The sequence below is a fragment of the Ambystoma mexicanum genome, chromosome 10 (assembly GCF_040938575.1).
Source record: "Ambystoma mexicanum isolate Mex_15411 chromosome 10, UKY_AmexF1_1, whole genome shotgun sequence".
In the NCBI taxonomy this organism is placed as follows: domain Eukaryota; kingdom Metazoa; phylum Chordata; class Amphibia; order Caudata; family Ambystomatidae; genus Ambystoma; species Ambystoma mexicanum.
The window spans coordinates 239,036,482-239,042,481 of record NC_090932.1 but is presented as its reverse complement, the minus strand read 5'-3'; the positions used below and the strand labels follow the sequence as shown (position 1 = coordinate 239,042,481).

Genomic DNA, 6,000 nt, shown 5'->3' with positions numbered 1-6,000 from the left:
TTTGTGCCCCTCCCTGGAAGATCTTTAAGGCTGGCAACCTTCTTCATCTTGCCACTCTCAACTCTTGCTCTGCTGTCAAACACTCCTCTGACATCTGCCACCTCCTTGAAGAACTGGACCTTGATGTCCTCGGTCTTACGTTCACGGCCAGCTCTGTCACAAGCTTTGACACTTTCCTCCCTGATGGCTATAAAATCCTCTCTGCACCCAGATCCACCCAGCCCCGATCATTCCTGAGTGGATTCCTGCCACTATCATTCCCACTCAGGCTTACTCCTCTTTCGAATGCAGGTTCACAATCTCTCCTGGCCACTCTCTTACTGTTGCTACTCTCTACCGGCCCCCTGGTCAAATCACCTCTTTCCTCTCCAAGTGTGCTGACCTCTCCTCCTCCCTCCTGGCCTCAACCACTCAACTCCTCCTCCTTGGTGACCTCAACATTCACCTTGACTCTCCCTGTGCCTCATCTTTGCTCTTTCGTGACCTCTGCAACTCCCTCTCCCACTCTATTCTCCCCTCTGGCCCAACGCACTCTGCAGGGCATACACTTGATATCCTGATCTCCTCTGGCCTCCCCCTCTCCATCCCTCTGCCCACTCATCTCTCCCGGAGTGATCACTGCCTCCTTTCATCTTTCTCTCTCTTCCCCCAAGCCAAGCCTACCCCAACACTGCTATCTACCTTCTTGGACATCTGGCCGATGAAGCGTGTGTCAGTTGAGTCCTTCACTGCCACCTTCTCCCCCTCTCCCCCCGTCATCCTCTGGCTGACTCACACCCTGAAACAGCCCTGTCTCTTCTCTACCCTTCTATTTCTGATACTTATGAGGATCCGCTTGAAGTCCAAAGCCAAGTGCAATTCCTAGTATGTCTCCGACCTAGCTACACTTAAACGTAAGTGTATGGCGGCTGAGAGAAAATGGGGGGATTCCTGCTCATCCTTTGCCAAACTGACCTGTCGCCTACTCCAAAGGCAATACTGACTCTGTCCGTACCAAGAAGAGTGTCCACATACAAGCCTGTGTCTCTGCGGCATCTTGCAACTCTGCCAAACTCTTTAAAATCTGCCCCCTCCTCTTGTCTCCCAGGCTCTTTGCAAAGCCCTTGCCTTTCACTTTATCTCAAAACCCCGGGACATCCTGTCCACCCTCTCCTCCACTCCTTCTCCTCTCCCCACTCTGCCTGTACTTGCCGATCCTCTTTCAGCACTCCCCCCACCCTCTTTCTCGTCCTTTCCTCTTTTCTCCCCTGCTGAGGTCACTAGACAAGTCCGATCTATGAAAGCCTCATCCAAACAGGTCTATCTCTGTTCCTCTAAAACTATCAAGGACCACATGTATATTTTCGCTCCATCCCTTGCCGATTTTTGCAACCACTCCTTTGCCTCATGATCCTTACCCTCCCCTCTTAAGCACTCCTTTGTGCATCCTCTTCTCAAGAAACCCACAGCTGATCCTTCTTGTCTGGCCAACTATCGCCCAATTTCCATTACTCCATTTCTGGGCAAATTCCTGGAAAAGCTGCCCATCTCTCAGCTTAACCATCATTACGATTCTGTTGGCTGTCTCCATGACCATCAGCCTGGCTTCAGAGCTGGCAGAAGCACGGAAACTGCTCTCCTGAACATCCTGAGGATATGCTCTTCAACCTTGACTCGAGCATTCCCTCTGTCCTCATCCTACTCAATCACTCCTCTGCCTTCGACACGGTCAACCATACCATCCTGCTCAACCGTCTGTGTGATAACCTGGGCATCACCGATCAGGCTCTGGCCTGGCTGACCTCTTTCCTCTCTGATCAACCCTCCCAAGTCCAACTTGGGTCCTTCCTTTCCACCTGTGGTGTTTCCCAGGGGTTTAACCTCTCGCCCTGGCTTTTCAACCAATACCTGGCAACTCTCGCCCACTGCATTGCCATTTTCTGCTCAAACTTCCAGTGCTATGTGGACAACACTCAACTCATTTTCAAGCTGCCCTCAGTCACCTCCTCTACCTCTCTCATCTCTGATTGCCTAACTGCCATTCAAATTTGGTGTGCCGCCAACTATCTTTGTCTGAATGCCAGCAAGACTGAGATCCTCCTCATCGGCACACCATCTCCATCCTTCCCCCTCACTCTCTGGCCTGCCTCCCTTGGCCCTCCTCCTATCCCCATCTGCGAGGCTAAGAACCTCGGGGTCACCTCTGATTCCACACTTTCCTTCTCCGCTCACATCGCTGATGTCTCAAAAAACTCAAACTTCCTACTGCACCTCCTCAGAGGTACTCTGCCTTTCCTCTCCTTACCCCAGAAGCTCACTGTCTCCCAAGCTCTGGTTTGCTCTAGGTTGGACTATTGAAACAGTCTCTTTGTAAATGTACCTGCCTCTACTCTCTGCCCTTTGCAACTTATCCAGAACAGAACTGCGACACTTGTCCTTGGTCTCAAGCCCTGGGATCCTATCTCTTCAGCTCTGAAATCTCTCCATTGGCTCCCAGTGGATGCAAGGATTAAATTCAAAACCCTTTGCATTGCCCACAAGGCTTTCTGGGGCCTGGGTCCAACATACCTTCAGCTATCCCTGTGCAAATACCTCCCCTCTCAAGCTTTCCACTCCTCTACCTCTAACTCCCTCAGGGTCAGTCGTTTTTCAAAGAAACAAGCTGGGGGTAGATCTCTGTCTTCGGCTGGGGCCTCCCTCTGGAACAGCCTCCCTGCTACTCTAAAACTTGAGGAGAACCATCTCTGGTTCCGGAAGCATCTCAAGACCTTCCTCTTTGCTTCTGCCTTCGCCCCCCTCTCCCTTGCTGATTCTGTTCTCCCTCTGCACCGTGCACCTGGCCACCCTCTGTACTCTGGCCCAGGTACCTGCTCACCTTGCCACCCTCCCGCCCTGCCTCTGGGCCACCCCTTGCACTGGGTTCTGTATCTGTACCCATACAGCCCACTCCCTTTTTCTTCCTGCACTTATCAGACCTACCCAGTCTGCTGCCTTAAACCCAACACTTTCCACTTGCTGGCTGCACTACCACTGTTTGTTGCCTTTATTATTTATTAATTTATTATTATTTAACTGTTTTCTCCTTGCTCCGCACTCTCCTTTTCTCCCCACTTTCATGCACTTTTCCCCTCCCCCTCTCTCATGCACTTGCGCGTTCTCAGTGTCACTGGGCCTAGTAAGATCCTTGTTTTGTTCTCCCCTGTTCCCCTTACCTTGCCTTGTCGTGCTCTGAAACACTTGTGTATGAGTGCGATAGAAATAAAATATCAATTCAATTCAAGTCAAAATACCTTGGGCCTCATTACGAGGTGGGAGGTAAGGGATTACCGGCACCGGTAAGGGCACTGGTGCCTGTAATCCCTTACCTGCCTACTACGAGTTCCCTTTCCGGGTCCTTCCTTAACGCCTGGTTTTTGCAGGAGTTAAGGACGGGACCCACAAAGGGACTCTAGAGCTAATAACGGTACCGCAATTTGCGGTACCATTATTAGCGCCTTCCCCATTCCCATTGAGCCCTATGGGGGCTCAAATGGAAATGGGGAATGGCCCTGGTGAATGGGAAATTACCGGTCCCTCCGACCTCGGAATGCAGCGGTAATTGCTCCATTCACCAGGGCGGAGTCGGAAGGGTTTTGGAGGCAGCCATGGACCTCCAACCTCATAATGAGGCCCCTTGTCTCTTGCTTAATATATCGGAAGAGCTCTTCTATTTGCTGATCCATATAATCAATACAGAATCTGCAGCTCCAAATGTGTCACAGAACAATTGTCCAAGCAGCTGAATAAATTGTATTGAACAAAAAACTTTCATTTTGTGCTTTAAAGTAATAACACAGATTCTTGTTCACATTAGTTAAACTCTAGCATTGCACAAATAAAGCATTCTACCATAAACACTTCCTTGTCAATTACCGACTGCAATGTGTCACAAAAAACTACTCTGCAAGCAAGGAATTTGAAAAGCTTTTCGCTGCTTTAATTAAGTGCTGCAGCGACAGCTGAAATTCTCTTTTTTGGCTCGAGCAGGAGGCCCTGTGACGTCACAACAGAAGCATAATAACTGATTTCAGAGCAGTTGTGATGTCATTTTCTTATTTCAGGTCAGTTGTGATGTCACAAATAGCCTGTAATGTAAACATTATTTCCAGGCTTGTATACAGATATTGCAAGCTGCCATGCATTATAACCAGGTGAAGCCGGTGAGTGTAAGAAGGTGATTTTCTACAGTGAATGTAGTGTACTTGTGCTGTACGTTTTCTTAACTCCAGGTTTTAGCTAATCTGCTGCCATAACGCTAGTGTGTACAAAGGACTTAACCCCTTCACTGATCATGCTCGCCCAAGGCAATCAAGGATTGTGTCCTCGGAATCGGAAATAAAGCACTACTTGAGTTAGCCTGCTCTTTGATGCAATATGACAAGGTCACAATGAGAACCTTTTTAAATATAAATGTAAACCCGGTGAAAGAGAAATGCTTGCTTAAAGTTTCTTCAGCACTTATCAAGCAGTTTAAATGTTTGAATAAGTTCCCACGCAGTGATCAGCATGCATCTTCTACAAGCAGGTTCATTTTTTTCTGTAGGTATTGAGTAAACTGCTCAGGAAATGTAAATACCTTTCATTTTGAGAAGGGAAGGGAAGCGAAGTGAAGCCTCATTTCTCATTACAATTAATTGTTTCAAATATGTTTAGCGCTGCACTGTTGAAACACACGCATTGATTACTGAAAAATTCTATTAAAACGAGGGGATTAGATGGTATGTTTACATCTATGCCATGTCAAAGCACAAGTGTTGGTGAGAATTCGCGGTTGTGTCTTACCAAATAAAACCCTTCCCCCTCCCAGCTGCTGCCGCCCAATCTCCAGTCTGTTGCAGTTAAAAATAGCCAGGCACTACAGGCCTGGTCTGAGCCAAAGATTTCGAAACGGGTGTTTAGCTTGATCCTCGGGCGCCTAGACCGGAAGAGCAGAGGGTTTGTACACCCCGAGATTATCCTGGCGAATCCAAGAAGTGTCCCCAGTTCAGTGGGCTGTACCCGTGTGAGAGGAAGGAGCGCGTGAGGCCGAGGAGCGAGAAGTAAGGGTGAGTGTGTTCGGTGTGCGCTGAAAGAGCTGACAGACAATGGAAGTGGCCCAGTGGGACCGTGGTGGGATCAGAAGCAGCAGGGGCGCCTGTCACAGCTCCCTGTGCGAGATGCCCACACTGGCAGCGGGTAACACCGCACTTGCGTTAGCATGACGAGGCGGAATGTGTGGGATGGCTCCGGCTGTATTTCGGGAACATGGTGTGATGGGGGCCATCCTTGCCTGTGCGATGCCTGCTGAGCAAATGGGGCATGTTTACGGTGCGGTACTACTGGGGCACAGAGAGATGCCAAGTCTCATTCATAGTCCCGGAGGCCTATCCTCAGGGGAGTGCCCGGCCATCTCTCCAGCTAATGGCTGACAACCCACAGCAAAATGTGAATTTGAATGTGTTATACTGTACGGACGTTTCATTCATTATTATGTTGGAAAGGCTTGATAAATGTATAGGAAGGTTTAGTACCGTGGGTGACAACTGAACCATTGTATTGGTGGAGCCCAGGCAGTGACATGCTATCAACATCACAGTAAATGATGTGTGACATTAGTCCCAGGTGACAGCACAAGGAAGTAACATCACTGAACGTATTAAACTACACTATATACGCACACACACACACATTAAAGAGTGCAATATACACACAATTGGCACAGGTACGCGAGCCAGAGCCCAGGGACAGCGAGCAGGCAATAACCTAAGCCGGGGTCACCTGCCCCACAAATTGGGTATTTTTTATATGGAAATAAAACCAAACCGGGCTTACAGCGTGCGATGCGATTGGCTTTTGAAAGTACAAAACATCATTTTGACACTGGAGAAAGGCAGGATCAGCTATAGCCCCTGGAAAAGACTAGTAAAACATGAACACACAAGTATTGTGGAAAGTTAGCACTCTAGTTCCCCCACTGAAGCACAAAGTTAAGTCTTAGGCTGG

General features: G+C 48.9%; 1 protein-coding gene across 1 annotated transcript in view; it reads left to right on the top strand.

Moving 5' to 3' along the window:
- Positions 1-4,890: 4,890 nt before the first annotated feature.
- The window catches only part of KLHL30 (kelch like family member 30), a 347,037-nt gene continuing 345,927 nt past the window's right edge, over positions 4,891-6,000 (top strand). Inside the window, exon 1 of the mRNA XM_069617769.1 lies at positions 4,891-5,063. The gene's annotated coding sequence lies outside the window, so the exon portion shown is untranslated. The remainder of the gene's footprint in view (positions 5,064-6,000) is intronic.